The 18,791-nt window shown below is 33.4% G+C and overlaps 1 protein-coding gene, 1 long non-coding RNA gene and 1 other non-coding gene across 4 annotated transcripts in view; 2 read left to right on the top strand and 1 right to left on the bottom strand.

Annotated features, from left to right (window-relative positions):
- The window catches only part of cabp2b (calcium binding protein 2b), a 75,922-nt gene that overhangs the window by 56,034 nt on the left and 1,097 nt on the right, over positions 1-18,791 (bottom strand). Inside the window, exon 2 of the mRNA XM_021481262.3 lies at positions 7,345-7,474. The gene's annotated coding sequence lies outside the window, so the exon portion shown is untranslated. The remainder of the gene's footprint in view (positions 1-7,344; positions 7,475-18,791) is intronic.
- Positions 6,814-11,662, top strand: LOC141377596 (uncharacterized). The gene is made up of 3 exons (XR_012389983.1): positions 6,814-7,192; positions 7,355-7,504; positions 10,731-11,662. It is a non-coding gene; the product is annotated as an uncharacterized lncRNA (long non-coding RNA).
- Positions 17,221-18,791, top strand: part of si:ch211-113d11.6 — a 7,912-nt gene continuing 6,341 nt past the window's right edge. For both annotated transcript variants that reach the window (XR_012389981.1, XR_012389982.1), the window contains exon 1: positions 17,221-17,307. This is a non-coding gene — a transcript (si:ch211-113d11.6). The remainder of the gene's footprint in view (positions 17,308-18,791) is intronic.

Below are 18,791 nucleotides of genomic sequence, written 5' to 3'. Positions count from 1 at the left end.
AAAATTACAAAAATGAAACTTTTTAACAGTAACTTATTACAGTTACTACAGTACAGACTACAGTAACTATTTACAGTCACTACAGTACAGACTACAGTAACTATTTACAGTCACTACAGTACAGACTACAGTAACTAGTTAGTCACTACAGTACAGACTACAGTAACTATTTACAGTCACTACAGTACAGACTACAGTAACTATTTACAGTGATTTACAGTACAGACTACTGTAACTATTTACAGTCACTACAGTACAGACTACTGTAACTATTTACAGTGATTTACAGTACAGACTACAGTAACTGGTTACAATGATTTACAGTACAGACTACTGTAACTGTTTACAGTCACTACAGTACAGACTACAGTAACTATTTACAATGATTTACAGTACAGACTACAGTAACTATTTACAGTGATTTACAGTACAGACTACTGTAACTGTTTACAGTCACTACAGTACAGACTACTGTAACTATTTACAGTCACTACAGTACAGACTACTGTAACTATTTACAGTGATTTACAGTACAGACTACAGTAACTATTTACAGTGATTTACAGTACAGACTACAGTAACTATATACAGTCACTACAGTACAGACTACAGTAACTATTTACAGTGATTTACAGTACAGACTACTGTAACTATTTACAGTGATTTACAGTACAGACTATAGTAACTATTTACAGTGATTTACAGTACAGACTACTGTAACTATTTACAGTGATTTACAGCACAGACTACAGTAACTATTTACAGTGATTTACAGTACAGACTACTGTAACTATTTACAGTCACTACAGTACAGACTACTGTAACTATTTACAGTGATTTACAGTACAGACTACTGTAACTATTTACAGTCACTACAGTACAGACTACTGTAACTATTTACAGTGATTTACAGTACAGACTACAGTAACTATTTACAGTCACTACAGTACAGACTAGAGTAACTATTTACAGTCACTACAGTACAGACTACTGTAACTATTTACAGTGATTTACAGTACAGGCTACAGTAACTATTAACAGTGATTTACAGTACAGACTACAGTAACTATTTACAGTGATTTACAGTACAGACTACTGTAACCATTTACAGTCACTACAGTACAGACTACAGTAACTATTTACAGTGATTTACAGTACAGACTACAGTAACTATTTACAGTGATTTACAGTACAGACTACAGTAACTATTTAAAGTGATTTACAGTACAGACTACTGTAACTATTTACAGTCACTACAGTACAGACTACAGTAACTATTTACAGTGATTTACAGTACAGACTACAGTAACTATTTACAGTCACTACAGTACAGACTACAGTAACTATTTACAGTCACTACAGTACAGACTACTGTAACTATTTACAGTGATTTACAGTAAAGACTACTGTAACTATTTACAGTCACTAGAGTACAGACTACTGTAACTATTTACAGTGATTTACAGTACAGACTACAGTATCTAGTTAGTCAGTACAGTACAGACTACAGTAACTATTTACAGTGATTTACAGTACAGACTACAGTAACTATTTACAGTGATTTACAGTACAGACTACTGTAACTATTTACAGTCACTACAGTACAGACTACTGTAACTATTTACAGTGATTTACAGTACAGACTACAGTAACTAGTTACAGTCACTACAGTACAGACTACAGTAACTATTTACAGTGATTTACAGTACAGACTACAGTAACTATTTACAGTCACTACAGTACAGACTACAGTAACTATTTACAGTGATTTACAGTACAGACTACAGTAACTATTTACAGTGATTTACAGTACAGACTACTGTAACTGTTTACAGTCACTACAGTACAGACTACTGTAACTATTTACAGTGACTACAGTACAGACTACTGTAACTATTTACAGTGATTTACAGTACAGACTACAGTAACTATTTACAGTGATTTACAGTACAGACTACAGTAACTATATACAGTCACTACAGTACAGACTACAGTAACTATTTACAGTGATTTACAGTACAGACTACAGTAACGATTTACAGTCACTACAGTACAGACTACAGTAACTATTTACAGTGATTTACAGTACAGACTACTGTAACTATTTACAGTCACTACAATACAGACTACAGTAACTATTTACAGTCACTACAGTACAGACTACAGTAACTATTTACAGTGATTTACAGTACAGACTACAGTAACTATTTACAGTCACTACAGTACAGACTACAGTAACTATTTACAGTCACTACAGTACAGACTACAGTAACTACAGTGATTTACAGTACAGACTACTGTAACTATTTACAGTGATTTACAGTACAGACTACTGTAACTATTTACAGTCACTACAGTACAGACTACAGTAACTATTTACAGTCACTACAGTACAGACTACTGTAACTATTTACAGTGATTTACAGTACAGACTACTGTAACTATTTACAGTCACTACAGTACAGACTACAGTAACTATTTACAGTCACTACAGTACAGACTACAGTAACTATTTACAATCACTACAGTACAGACTACAGTAACTATTTACAGTCACTACAGTACAGACTACAGTAACTATTTACAATCACTACAGTACAGACTACAGTAACTATTTACAATCACTACAGTACAGACTACAGTAACTATTTACAGTCACTACAGTACAGACTACTGTAACTATTTACAGTGATTTACAGTACAGACTACAGTAACTATTTACAGTCACTACAGTACAGACTACTGTAACTATTTACAGTAACTACAGTACAGACTACAGTAACCATTACAGTCACTGAAATACAGACTACAGTAACTATTTACATTCACTATTTACAGAACTACAACACTGACTACAGTAACTATTTACAGTCACTACAGTACAGACTACATTAACTATTAGTCACTACAGTACAGCCTACAGTAACTATTTACAGTAACTACAGTACAGACTACAGTAACTATTAGTCACCACAGTACAGACTACATTAACTATTAACAGCAGGGGTGTCAAACTCAATTCCTGGAGAGCCGAAGCCCTGCACAGTTTAGTTCCAACCCTGCTCCAACACACTTACCTGTAGGTTTCAAACAAGCCTGAAGGACTCAATTAGTTTGATCAGGTGTGTTTAATTAGGGTTGGAACTAAACTGTGCAGAGCTGCGGCCCTTTTTGGATTTGAGTTTGACACCTGTGATTTACAGTAACTACAGTACAGACTACAGTAACTATTCAAAGTGACTACAGTAACTACAAAACAGACTACAATTCGGACTACAGTAACTATTTACAGTGATTCACAGTACAATATACAGTAACTATTTACAGTCACTACAGTACAGACTACAGTAATTATTTACAGTCACTACTGTAGACTACAGTAACTATTTACAGTAATTAAAGTACAGACTGCAGTAACTATTTACAGTAATTAACAGTACAGACTACAGTAACTATTTACAGTGACTATTTAGAGAACTACGACACCAACTCAGTAACTATTTACAGTAACTACAGTACAGACTACAGTAACTATTTACAGTGACTATTTACAGAACTACAACACCAACTACAGTAACTATTTACAGTAACTACAGTACAGACTACAGTAACTATTTACAGTGATTGTTTACAGTAACTACAACACAAACTACAGGACAGACGACAGTAATTCTTACAGGACACTACAATAATCATTTGCAGTAACATGTTAGAAATTACTATATTGTTATTTTGTAAATCAAAAAAACTAGACGATATGAATATTTCGTATTCTTTAAAAGTACTATATACGATGAGGGGCTATGCTGAAAAATAACTGAATATGTAAAATAACTGAAAATGTAAAGCACTGATTATATATGATAAATACCCATAACAAGCTACATCCGTAAGCATTCAGGAGAGTGAGTAACATATTATCAAGGTAATATACCATCATGACACTGTATGTAAACCCATGTGACCATTCTAGAAGAATTTAGCAAAGGCAATACTGGAATGTAGACCCAAGCTAGCAGTGCTGAGTGAACAGGGCTGCCAAGAATATATGAATGTATGTATGAAATGTATACTGGGTAAAAAAAACATGAGTAGGAGATAAGTGATGTACCAAAGAAAGACTAAGGACACAGACAGATTTGTCCAGGAGAGACTTCAGATTGCTCTGGGGTTTGCTTATGATGCAAGAAAATAAAGTTTATCTTCTGGTATTGAAAACCTCCAGACTAATCGTGGTTAAATAACGGAAAGACTGGGAACTACGAAAATGTCAGTCATTGTTTATCAAGAGCAAAACAATTAAGTTTGGTTTATAGATTTTAAACAACATTGCCAAGATGAACAAGCTCACCCTAACAGATTTCTCAGACTAATATTCATCTTGCTATAAATTAATATTTTGAATGAGATCTTACGCGAATATATAAGATAAACAACAGATAAACTTGAGAAAGCAACCATAATAACTTTATATGATTCTTCCATCTATCTCTCCTTCCGTCTTCTGAGACTGTTGGGGAATTTTATTGTGTCTTGATGAATTTCTGATGAATGTGTTACTGTCATTTCTATGCTTATTTGAGTGATTTCAGTTTTATTATTATTATTATCTATTATATTATTACTCATACCTGTGGCATTATTATCAGGTGTGTGTGCTTTGGTAAATGAAAAAGTCATTCTGTGCAAATGCAGTCAGAGATGAGAAGATAAATTAAAAGAGCAGCATTAATGTCACAATGAGGGTAGATTTATTGAAGCAAGGCCGAAAGGACACCTGCGTTCTGTTCTGTAACTCATGATAAAGTGCACCTGCACTTGCGCCCACACTCATTTGTACTGACACCTAAAAAGTTATGAGTACCTATGAATTTCAGCTGAACTTACAGTTGACAGCTCAGTGGACAGTGAACAAGATATATTGTTGAGCATTGTTTTTTGGCTGAGTCATCGCTTTTGAAGCAGGAAGGAAAGAACTTAACTGGACATGGGCAAGACCCATGAAAGACCCTGAGATTCTATTGGTGGCGGGCACCTGAGAGATTTAGGATCCCACTAGCGGAAAAGCTGATGGAGGTGTGTAATGTGTAAATTTGGGTGGAGTATTAAGACACAGAAATGTATTTAAACTGTGTGCAAGCCTATGTTCAGCAGACACTCGAACGACCTGTCTCTATTGTTACTGATGCTGTAACAATAAACAGCTTTGCCTAAAGACTTCGGAGATCTCAGACTTTCTCATTTTTTGAAAAGTTTGACTTAGAGACTTAGAATATATTGCAGACCAGGATCTTTTTTCCATAACAAGACTAATTTTAAAGTGTATCTCCTCCTAAGCCTTTCAATCTATATCCTCCAAACTTTAGTCAAACCTTCAAACTTGTCTGACTTGGGTTGCTATATCTTTTCTAATTGATCAGACTTTCAGTTTTCCGGAAAACGACCCAGAAAATTCCCAAAAGTCTCATTGACTTAACATTGGGTCAAACTTAGTAAACTTAAAACTCTACATCACTGTCCTACAGGCTTATAGCTGGGCTCATTTAACTCAGTCTAGCCAGCAGCCAATAACTAATGACCTTTAAACTTACTAGCAAGTCCCTAGCAACCAATTTCAGCACCCTAGTAACTGTTTCATAGACTTCCATTGTAAAAGACTGTCATTAACTTAACATTGGATCAACCTTTGTGAGCTCATAACATCAGACTGTCATACAGACGAGAGTCTGGCCTCATTCAACTCAGTCTAGGAAGCAGCCAATCACTGATGACCTTTAAACTTACTAGCCACTCCCTAGCAACCAATTTCAGCACCCCAGCAACATAGACTGTGACTAGCTATTCTGGCACAGGCTAATAGTTCTAACATCCTACTAACATGCTAATCTTGCTAGAAACATACTAGCAACATGCTAGTGACATGCTAGTCATGCTAACAACATGCTAGAGACAAGCTGATTCATTCCACAGTCATGCTAATGACATGCTAATTCATGCTAGTAACATGCTAACATTCTAATTCATGCTAGAACCATGCTAACAACATATTAATTCATGCTAGAGATATGCTAACAACATGCTAATTCATGTTGGAAACATGCTAACAACATGCCAATTCATGTTGGAAACATGCTAACAACATGCCAATTCATGTTGGAAACATGCTAACAACATGCCAATTCATGTTGTAATCATGTTGACAGCATGCTAGTTCATGCTAGAATCATGCCAACAACGTGCTAATTCATACTAGAGGCATGCTAACAACATGCTAATTTGTGTTAGAAAGATGCTAATTCATGTTGAAACCATGCTAGAAACATCCTAATTAATGCTACAAAAATGCTAGCAACGTGCTAATTTAAGCTAGAAATATACTCACAACTTGCTAAATCTTACAACTTGCTAAATTATGCTAGATTTATGCCAACAACATGCTATTTTCCTAAAATCATGCTAATTGATGCAAGTTATTATCATGCTATTACCAACATCAGACACAGGGAACAAATTTAAATCTTTTACTGGCTTGCTTCACCCTTTACAGTGGTTGCATTGTTGACTGCAGGGATCTTAAAAATTTTTTAGGCAACTTGATACTTTTTCAAACTAAATAAACTACATCCAATAGGCTTTCTCAAGCCACCAAAAAGTTTGCCCTCAAACTTTATCATCTAGTTCAGGGGTGTCCAAACTGGTGTCCTGCATAGTTTAGCTCCAACTTCTTTCAACACACCTGCATGGAGCTTTCTAGTATATTTAGAAAGAGCTTGATTGGCTGGTTCAGGTGTGTTTAACTGGTGTTAGAACTAAAATATGCCGGACACTGGCCCTCGAGGACCGAGTTTGGACAACCCTGATCTAGTTTAACATTATGGTGCAAACATGAGTACAGATTAATGAATGTGTTCAGAGAAAACGTGAAATAAGAATTTAATTGACAGGATTAATCTATGTAAAATATTAAATATGTTGTAGGGTGTAAACACAGAGAGATTAAATATTGACAATATATTGTGCAAGTTCCTAATCTTCAATGTGTTCTGCTGATTGGTTATGAATATGCATGCATCTGTGTGAAAGGGCTTTTAGGTGTGTCTGAGAGTTTGCTATAAATACAGGACAAACCAATTCATAGAGGGACAGAGGCGAACAATCATACTTTTCACTCGGGATTCGTTCATTATTTACGGTAAGTACAAACAAAGAAACTAGAGCATTTTAAATTTGGTTTCAGTTAAATACTGACAAATATTGCAATTTATTGATGTGAATGAGTGTATGAGAAGCATATGCAGTGTGTAAACATGTTTGCATAATCATCTACACTTAAAAAAACTGTACCTCTTCACAGTTGATGAGAATGGCTCAGATTGCAAAGTTGTTTTTTCTCTGCGTGCTGATTGGTTGGTCAAAGGCATTTCCACAGCGTGATGTCATCAGTGAGGATAAAGCGATGAAAGATGCTGAACGTCTGGACAGAGAAAGAAGAGATGTTAAAATTGTAAGTGCCTCGTTTATCTGTCTTGATATTTGTATTCCATATCTTCCATATGTAAAACAATATGCATCACTAAAAATACAAAGGAATCTCCTGTTTAATGTACATAGTTTTGCATTTTAAAGAGGTAGTCCCCCCAAGCCAAAAAAATTACTTATTTACGATTACTGAGTTTCTTCCGTTGAGCCAAAAAGAAGATATTTTGTAGAATGATAGAAACCGTTATCCATTGACATCCATAGTAGAGAAAAAAAAATGGAAATCAATGACTACCACTTTCCAACAATCCTCTTTTGTGTTCAGATTTGGTTGTGTTGTTTACAAGATTGTAAGCTGAGAAAATATTATATATTATTCCTTCTATGCTAATGAAGGACTACTGAGATGTTCCAAGCATGGGATGGGTTCTCCTGGTGTGACAGAGTTCCTCATAGCTCCAATGCACATCTCTGCCATTTGCTTACAGTAACCATGTGCTTTTCACCATACACAATTCATCTGCTTGTGTTCTTCCTTCAGATAACTTTGTCATGTTTGGTGTCATTTGACAGTTTATGACTTCAGTGTTGTAGTCATGAAATCAACAGACACATTGATTGTGTTTCAATGTACAATATATTTACTATTGTTGAGTGGTGGCCTGAGGAGAGTATGTTAATGTACTTCTCCCCCACTTAATCTCTTCAACTTTGCTCTCATGTTCAGCTGGTTTTGGGGGTTGGTTTTTACTCATGTTTGACGATGCTTTGCTCAGGGTATAAGGAAAGGTAACTGTTGATCTGGGAGAATGGCTTTTACTCTGCTTCTCCCGCACACCAGTGCGTAGCCTCATATGCTAACAAAGGCAGTTTCACTGTCTTTGTTGTTCAGCAGTGCTTACGTTACAGCTAATATCTTTATACAGTATGTTAGGTTGTTTCATTCTACTGTCTGTATATTTAAACATGTAACTTAATAAATAACTTTGCCTGATTTAAGACGTAGAGATTTTTTCTCTTTATCAATGATGATAACAACTTTAATGGAGTCAGATTAATTACAATGGAGTCAGATAAATAATGGATTTAAACACGCCATCCTTCAACTGCTTTCTGTTTCCGACTATTGGTTCAGAATAGCAGCGTAAGCTTCAAGCCTTACAAGATCATGCACGGTTTCTGGCTAAATTTATTCAATTTAAATCTGTAGCAATCAGAGTAACATCTAGAGCTGATTGCATTATTTTCTATTTAGGAAAACTTCTTTTGGTCGAGCTGATTTTTCATTAAGACCAGGGGTGTCCAAACTCAGTCCTGCAGGGCCAGTGTCCTGCTGAGTTTAGCTCCAACTTGCTACAACACACCTGCCAGGAAGTTTTCTAGTATATCAAGTAAAAGCTTGTTTAGCTTGTTCAGGTGTGTTTGATTAGGGTTGGAGCTAAACTCTCCAGCACACCGGCCCTATAGGATTGAGTGTGGACACCCCTGATTTAGAGCATCGCATCAGTGAAACTTGATACCACAATCTGTTAGAGATTCATTCATTCATTCATTCTCTTGTCGGCTTAGTCCCTTTATTAATCCGGGGTCGCCACAGCGGAATGAACCGCCAACTTATCCAGCAAGTTTTTACGCAGCGGATGCCCTTCCAGCCGCAACCCATCTCTGGGAAACATTCACACACACATTCAAATACACACTCATACACTACAGACAATTTAGCCTACCCAATTTACCTGTACTGCATGTCTTTGGACTGTGGGGGAAACCGGAGCACCCGAAGGAAACCCACGCGAACGCAGGGAGAACATGCAAACTCCACAGACACGCCAACTGAGCCGAGGATCGACCCAGCGACCTTCTTGCTGTGAGGCAACAGCACTACCTACTGCGCCACTGCTTCACCCCTGTTAGAGATTAATTTAATTAATTAATTCAAGTATTATTTTAAGAAATTGCTTCCCATTAACCTACACTGTGAACATTAGGTTTCAGCTATTGTTGTGTTTTTTTTTCTTTTTTTGTACATTTGTATTTTAATTGGTATAGGGCAGGCCTTTAACATCTGGCAAAGGGACCACCAATGAAAACAAGCCTTTGTCTAATTTGGGTACATTTATGTCCTTGAAGAATGTTGATTAATTTACATTTCTTTTGTTGCAAAATAAATAAACTGAAATTAAATTGAAATTCAACCAACGCTATCTCACGGCAATTCGTAACATTTTGATTTAGGGGCTAATACAAATAAATCGTAGAATCTCATTCATACAATTTAGTATGATTTGCTCATCGCCTGTTAACGGTTGGGTTTAGGGGTGTGGTTTGGTGCCACGCCTTCTTAAAAAAAAACGTGTAAAAGAGTAAAATTTCCTTGTGAGTTCAGGCTGGTTCAACAGGAATAAAAGAAACTCAAATACTCTTGCAAAAAGCGAAGGGTGCGTAAATAATGACAAAATGTTCAACTTTGGGGTGAACTAATCCACACAAGGCTATGGTAATTAATCTAATTTTCACAAATACACTTCATTGAAAATGTACACATAGACATAATCTATATACAGTTGAAGTCAGAATTATTAGCCTCTCTGTTTATTTTTTTCCCCAATTTCTGTATGACGAAGAGAAGGTTTTTTTTTTAACACATTTCTAAACATAATAGTTTGAATAACTCATTTTATTTTACCTTTGCCATGATGACAGTTAATAATATTTGACTAGATATTTTTCAAGACACTTCTATACAGCTCAAAGTGACATTTAAAGGCTTAACTAGGTTAATTAGGTTAAATAAGCAAGTCATGGTATAGAAATGGTTTAGACTATCGGGAAAAATACAGCTTAAAGGCGCTAACAATTTTGTCCTTAAAATGGTGTTTAAGAAATTATAAACTACTTTTATTCTACCCAAAATAAAACAAATAAGACTTTCTCCAGAAGAAAAAATATTATCAGACATACTCTGAAGATTTCTTTGCTCTGTTAAACATCATTTGGAAAACATTTAAAAAAGAAAAAAAAATTAAAGGGGGGCTAATAATTCTGACTACAACTGTATACAACTGCAGGTTAACCATATATAACAACTTTAACTGTTAAAAGCTATTAGTTACTAGTTAATTAAAGTTATTAGTAACTAGTATAGTTTTTTGATTGAATGTGCACCCTCTGTAAAGCTACTTTGACATAATAATGATTTTGAAAAGCACTATACAAATAAACCTGACTTGAGTTATTTTTCTGCTTAACAGGATTTTACTCCACCAACATGCCGTGTGACAAACATGACTTCAGACTGCCTCCCCTCATGTGGAAATAAACCCTTGGAAGTGACGTTTGTAATGTCGGATGGCAAAGGCTCAGGACTCGCTTACACCACAATCTATTCCAGCGGCCTCCCGAGTTACAGCAACATGACACAATATGATGGTCTGGATGAAGCAGGCAACAACGCAACCTTTCTGCATTACTCGGGCACCTGCTGCACTGAAGATGTGCTGATTACTGTGATGGATAAGGCTGGAAACATGGGCACGTGTCCGTTTGTTATAAAGCGTGCTGTCAGTCCCTCATCCAGCAACTCCATCACAGCCGTCTCCCTTTGGTCAACTTTAATATTGATGGCACTTAAATCTATACTGCTGTAAAATGGACTTTATGTATGCTCACTTCATACACATCTAAAGGTGAAGGTCAAACACTTCCCATGATATTTAACAGAGCAAATTCATTTATCACTATGTTTTTTGTTATATCTTTCTTATTTTGTTAAGTTTGGCTGGAATATTTACATCCGATTGGCAACAGAGCAAATCACTGCTGTCCAATGACTTGCCTTTAACCTCAGGGCTTGCAAAACGTCCCAGGAGCTATTATTTTTTCCAGTCGGGCTACCAAAAATGATTCCATCCTGCCCGTCGAACTATCCTAATAGGAGAAAAAATATAGTCAATGCTTTTGCCTTCTCTTACAAATCTGGTAATTCTGTTGTATGTAATTCTCATGTATCGAGGAGCCACTGTCAATATGTGTTTGGCGTTTGCACTATCTGGTGTTGACAAAAGAACCAGTACTTTGGTACTAAGCATTTTTTTCTGACATAAAAAAATGATAAAATAAAGGTCGGCATGGTGCCTCAGTGGTTAGCACTGTCATCTCACAGCAAGAGGCTCACTGGATCAAGTACCGGGTGGACCAGTTGCACTTCTGTGTAAAGTTTGCATGTTCTCCCCATGTTCGCATGGGTTTCCTCCAGGTGCTCCGGTTTCCGATAGGTGAATTGGGTAAACAAAATTAGCCGTAGTGTGTGTGTGTGGATGTGAGAGTTTATGGGTGTTTCCCAATACTGGGTTGCAGCCGGTAGAGCATCCAATGCATAAAAACATTGCCGGAATAGTTGACGGTTCATTCCGCTGTGGCGACCCCTCATAAAAAAGGGACTTAACTGTTAGAAAATTAATGAATAAAAATAAAATAAATTGAAATACATTAGAAATTTATTTAAATAAAAAATTTAACTAAATTAAATGAAAAATAAAGTAAAAAAATAATAAAAATTTGATATGTTCAAAAATATATGTAATGAATGCCATTATAACGTTTTACACTTAATACAAATTACTTAATACAAATTATAATATAGTAAAATTATATATAGTAAGTAATGTCTTTTTCATTCGGGCCACATGAATTTATTTCGGACAACCAAAAACTGAAGAGTGGCTGCCTGAAAGGCTAAGAGGGATTTTGAAATTTGCGAGCAATGAACCTACAGCTGTTAAGCCTTAAACTGAATACAACTATCAAAAGAAAAACAACCAGTTATATATAGAGTCATCATAGTAAAGACAAAAAAAATTAAATATTAAAAATAGTAGTTAAAAATATTATGTTGAAAAAAATCTCTCTGTTAAACATCACTTTGGAAATATTATTATTATAAATTATGATTATATACTAATTTAACTGGGTCCTCCTGGCTTAGTCCACTGCATGTTTGCTGATTCAGGATGAGAATGAGCCACTATGTCAAGCCTGATGTAGATAGCCAGGATAAGTGCACATTTGCTGCATTTCTAAACAGACAACAGGTATTTCATAATTAATCATTTTGCCTTCAATTGTATCTAGAAAAACTGCACAGACAAAAACTTGAAATAATGCACGCAAACAATTTTGATTTAAATGTTAAGTCAATGATTTAGTATTTGTATAGTACATGACAATGTACTATAATTTGCCAAAACGTTTATTTATTGTTATTTTTTAATGCGGTTTCGCTGTTTTTTTATGCTCAAGCATTACAGAATAAAGTCAATCCTGCCATATTTTTTAAGTCTGGACCAATAATAATACTCACAGCAAACAAATACTAGCACATTTTATCAACAAACTAAACTAAATGTACCTTCAAAAGGCTAATAAAATAGTATTTCTCAAGGGAATTGTTATATTGCAAGACACATCGCTTTTGTTACCACAATACTCAACAACAATGCACCCAGTATTAGTTCTAATTTAGATGATTTGTTAATTTAAAGCAATCAAACAACAAAAAAAAGCATTTGCAAAAGTTAAAACTCCCCAGATTGAAAGTGACGAGAGTAAACAATTCTAGTCAATTAGGGAATTAACCTGTTAGAAAACTGACAACACGACACAGCCCAATGCAATAAACTCACATGAATCTTTCACACTACAGATCAGATGGATGACTCAGATCAGCTTTATCTTTAAAGTGCTTATACGGACCAACCAATAAACAGCATCAGGAACAAGATGTAAAAAATGTTTCACACAACATGAGTTGTGTGTAGAGTAAGCAGGGAGAGAGAATCTGGGAAAACGTTTTTACATCAAGCTGATGAAATTTAATATTATTATTGTGATTTTTTGTCTAATGTCTGTGTTTTTATAATTAGTGTTGGGTCAGTTACTTAAAAAGTTATTAATTAATCACATGATTAAAGTTGTATTCAAATTACTTTTCTGATTCCTAATTTATTATTAGTAATTATTGAGAAAAGAAAAAAAAATCTTAATAAAATAAGAGAAAGGGAAAGAGAAAGAAACTACATTTTTAATTCAACTGGACAAGTATGGAGGATGAAACCAGCAAAAAAAATAAAAATAAATAAATAAATAAAAAATTTATTATTTAATTACACAAATTCTTGCATTAAAAGAACAATAAATAAATATGCAAATAAATAAATTAATAAATAAATTACACAGATTTCTGCATAAATAAATAAATACGGAACTAAATAAACAAATTACACTAATTCTTGCATAAAATAAACAAAAATTAAATACGCAAAAAAATAATTTAATGAAGAAATAAACACAAATTCCTGTATAAATAAAACAATACATAAATAAACAAATAAAAAGCAAATAAATAAATGTATAAATGAACACACAAATGCATAACTAAAACAATAAATAAATATGCAAATAAATAAATAAATAAATAAATAAATAAATAAATAAATAAACACAATAATTCCTTCAAAAATAAAACAATAAATAAATACGCAAATAAATAAATACACAACGTCCTGCATAAATAAAACAATAAATAAATAAATAAATAAATAAGCTCATAAATAAATAAATGTAGAAATAAACACAAAAATTCCTGTATAAAACAATGAATAAAAAACAAAAAGCAAAAAATAAATAGATGTATAAACACAAAAATTCCTAAATAAAGCAATAAATAAAAAATATGCAAATAAATAAATAAAATAAATACAGAAATTCCAGCATTAATAAACGAACAAATAATTATGCAAATAAATAAATACATAAATAAATAAATGTATAAATAGACAAATTCTTGCATAAATAAAAACAATAAATAAATAAATTGATAAATATGCAAATATACAAATAAATAAATACACAAATTCTTGCACAAATAAAACAATAAATAAATAAATAAATAAATATGCAAATAAATAAATGTATAATTAATACAAAAATTCCTACATAAATAAATACATAATTAATAGTGCGGTATAAAAATCAGTTTAGCATTTTCTTATTCCCACAACATTCGTGCAATATATTTAATTGTTAATCTTCCTGCACTATATATTTATTTATGCAGGAATTTGTGTTTTTTTTTTAAATATATATTCATTCATTTATTTGCATATTTATTAATTTATTCATTGTTTTCGCAGGTTTGATCCTTCATAGACCAGATTCAGTTTTAAGATTGTAGTGTTACAGCGCCACAAACCAGCCAAGCTTGAGTACTTTTTTCTTTGTCTTTTAATTCAAAGTGTTAAATTAATTTTTTTAATTAATAAGTATATTATTTAAAAATATATATACAGTTGAAGTCAGAATTATAAGCCCCCTTTGGATTCTTTTCTTCTTTTTTTAAATATTTTCCAAATGATGTTTAACAGAGCAAGGAAATTTTCATAGTATGTCTGAGAATATTTTTCTTAAGGAGAAAGTCTTATTTGTTTTATTTCAGCTAGAATAAAAGCAGTTTTTAATTTTTTAGACACCATTTTAGGGACAAAATTATTAGCCCCTTTTGGCTATATTTGTTCTCGACTGTCTACAGAACAAACAATCATTATACAATAACTTGCCTAATTACCCTAACCTGCCTAGTTACCCTAATTAACCTAGTTAAGCCTTTAAATGTTACTTTAAGCTTTATAGAAGTGTCATTAATAAGATCTAGTAAAATATTATTTACTGTCATCATGGCAAAGATAAAATAAATCAGTTACTAGAAATTAGTTATTAAAACTATTATGTTTAGTAATGTGTTAAAGAAATCTGCTCTCCATTAAACAGAAATTGGGGGAAAAATAAACAAGCGGTCTAATAATTCATTGGGGCTAATAATTCTGACTTCAACTGTATATACATTTGTTTTATCTCAAAATAGCAGAACAGAGTACAGAACCAAACATTATGCAATAGTAAACCTTGACCTGATTAACATGACAGCTTATGTTAATGATTTACACATTTATCTGCTCCTGGGCTTAATAAAAGCAAGCCAAAGTTAATTTACACAATGATCTTTTATTGACTTTTTTGTGAAGAGTATGCAACATTGATAACCAATATACCATTTCATTAATTAAGAATTGACAATCCATATATGCATGAAGCGAATATTATAATGAAGAAAAAAATGCACATTAAATGAAATTCAAATTCAATTAGCTAACTAATTACTTTGGAAATTACTTTATGTTTCATTCATTTATTTATGTTTTAAAGCGCTTAGAAACAGTAAACATACTCTTGTTAAATCTAGAAACAGACTATATAAAGCTTTAAAGGTGCTTTAGAAAATTCCCTTCTTAAATATTAAAATACAGCTAAATTAGGAATTATAATATACAATACTTGTAATTAATATCACAATATAGAATAATGTTTTAATTCATAAGCTCTAGTTCTGCCTGCTGGAATGATGAATCAACATGCTATCTGAAGGTCCAAAGATTATTTAAATTACAGCAGTGTGGAGTTTGCATGTTCTCCCTGCGTTCGCGTGGGTTTCCCCCAGTCCAAACACATGCTGTACAGGTGAAGTGGATAGGCTAAACTGTCCGTAGTGTATGAGTGTGAATGAGTGTGTATGAATGTTTACCAGAGATGGGTTGCAGCTGGAAGGGCATCCGCTGCATAAAACATGTGCTAGATAAGTTGGTGGTTCATTCCGCTGTGGCAACCCTGGATTAATAAAGGGACTAAGCCGAAAAGAAAATGAATGAATGAATAATTAGCACAAAATACATTACAGAAAACTGCCTCTAGCAGTATTGAATAGGTCTGTCACAATATTTATTTTTGTCGTACGACGTATTGCACCAAAATATATTGCAATAAATGATATTATTGTCAATTTAAGGCCATTTTATGCAACTTACTATATAACACCAGAATGACAATATAATATCATCACAATGCAAGTGCACTCTTCCAAAGAACAGATAATATTTTATTCATAAGAATATTTAATTTAATTTAATTAGTCATTTTAACAATTTAATAATGAGGCATTGGAATCAGAAAGTGAAAACGTATACACTAAATAAATAATAATAAATGTTAACAAAAAAGTGCAAAGGTAAAGAGTAACAGAGGCTGCGATATCTGCTACAAGATCTATTTTCAGTTGTCAGACACCCACATGAAAATATACTACAGTAATTTACAGTAAATACTGTAGTGTTTTATTAATCATACTGACACCTACAATAGAGATAGAGATGTTGCACAATCAGCTAAAATGTTGCTAGAATTGTTTTTTATGTATGGGTGATATATATTGCATCACCAAAAACGATTGAGGTCCTGTCCATGTGTTATGTGAGAAGTCCATATATTGATTATTGTCACAGGCCTCGCATTGAACTATATCACTGATAGCTTTATGAAGCTATTTCTACTAAATATTACACTGAAGTTTACTAATAAACAAAAATAAAACTTGAGTGTATTTTTTTTACATCAATGAACATGAGTTTAGTTTGGTTCAATAATATTTCTTTAAGTTACTTTCTTTTAAATAAAGTAACTCAATATCAAATAGCCGAGTCCATCACACAGACTCTGGGAGGAATTAAAAAGGCTGGCTGGATTAAACATTGACAAAATGTTCAGAAATGTTTTGAACGTTCAATACTTAGCATTGATTTCATGCCCCTCTATGAATCGTACATTTGTATAAAAGAGCTTGTGTTTGTGTAAGACAGGCCAAAAGCATCAACAAACTCATACGAGAAGGACAAAGACAAACATTTCTCAGACTTTTCCTTGAAGGTTTCGTTGCGTTTAACAGTAAGTAAAAAAAAAAAATCAGCTAATATTTACTGATGTACAATGCTTGACATGTAGAATTATATGAACATGATGTTCTCATTAGGCTACAAGAATAGTAACTACTTTATTTCTTAACCTTACATCAGGTCTTAACTGCCAAATCAAACCTCTTTAATAAATGTTAAGTGAAAAATGTAAGTGTTTTTAGTATCAGCAAGATATGACAGTCAACTCACAGCAAGAAGGCTGCTGGTTCAAGTCTCGGCTGGGTCAGTTGGCATTTTTGTGTGGAGTTTGCAAGCTCTCCCTATGTTGGCATGGGTTTGCTCTGGGCACTCCGGTTTCCCCCACAGTCTAAAAACGTGGTTTAGGTGAATTGAATAAACTAAATCGGCCGTAGTGTATAAGTGTGTATGAGTATGTATGGATGTTTCCCAGTATTGGGTTGCAGCTGGAAGGGCATCCGCTGCGTAAAACATATTCTGGATAAGTTGGCAGTTCATTCCGCTGTGGCGACCGCTGATAAATAAACAGACTAAGATGAAGGAAAATGAATGAGTGCATATGTCTAAGTTTCGGCCAGTTTGTTTCATGCTTTTACTTCCAATTAGATTTTTTGAAAATATATAGTGTGCTATTATTATTATTATTTTTGTGCAAACATCAGGTTTAATTCGGCAAAATGACGAGCAATATTTAACCCTCTACTGCACGGTGTAACCTTATGGCAACATGATACTTATGTTCATTTCCCTGCCACTGTTTCTTTAAGACCAACTTTAATTTTTTTTTGTTGGAAAGAGAAGACCCCAGTGTAGCCAATGATGTGCTTTGGTTAAGTCACATGACATGCTGTGTTTTCTGTAGCGCCAATTCTAACAGACTGGTGTTTATTGTGAGTGGTTGCTGAAATGCAAATGTAAATCAATAAAAACAAAAGATCAGATTATGTCAGATCCACAAAAAAATCTGTGATTATGATGACATATTCACAACTCAAAGAGTTTTTAATCAAATTATTTCTTTGTAAATGAATCAATTGTGTGTGTTGCCAAATGCCAACACTGTCCAGTAGTGGTATAATATTACAGTATATAGTATAATATATATAAACATTGTTAGCTAGTAGCCGCATTATTCTGATGCATCTGGATACACTAGACTTGTTGTTTATTTGTCAAAATATTAACTGGAGAAAATATTTATTTTTACTGTATGCTGTATACATGATAATACAATATTAGGTTTGTTTTCAATAATATTTAGCAAAAAAGAATAAAATAAATGAAAGGTGTTGGAATATGAGTTGTGGTAAAGTATGTGTTTTTTATAAGTTCTGTGTTGAAGCTTATAACACTGCAACAATAATCAAATCATTTCAAACAACAGAATTAATTATAAGGTAGTTTTAAATTTAACATTTATAAATTAGATCCACCGTTGCATGTTGTTGACATATGGCAACATTTCATAAAGTACCTTAAAAAAAGAAAAAATTTCAA

Source organism: Danio rerio, chromosome 14 (assembly GCF_049306965.1).
Source record: "Danio rerio strain Tuebingen ecotype United States chromosome 14, GRCz12tu, whole genome shotgun sequence".
In the NCBI taxonomy this organism is placed as follows: domain Eukaryota; kingdom Metazoa; phylum Chordata; class Actinopteri; order Cypriniformes; family Danionidae; genus Danio; species Danio rerio.
The sequence above is the reverse complement of the archived record's forward strand: the minus strand, read 5'-3'. Positions and strand labels throughout refer to the sequence as shown.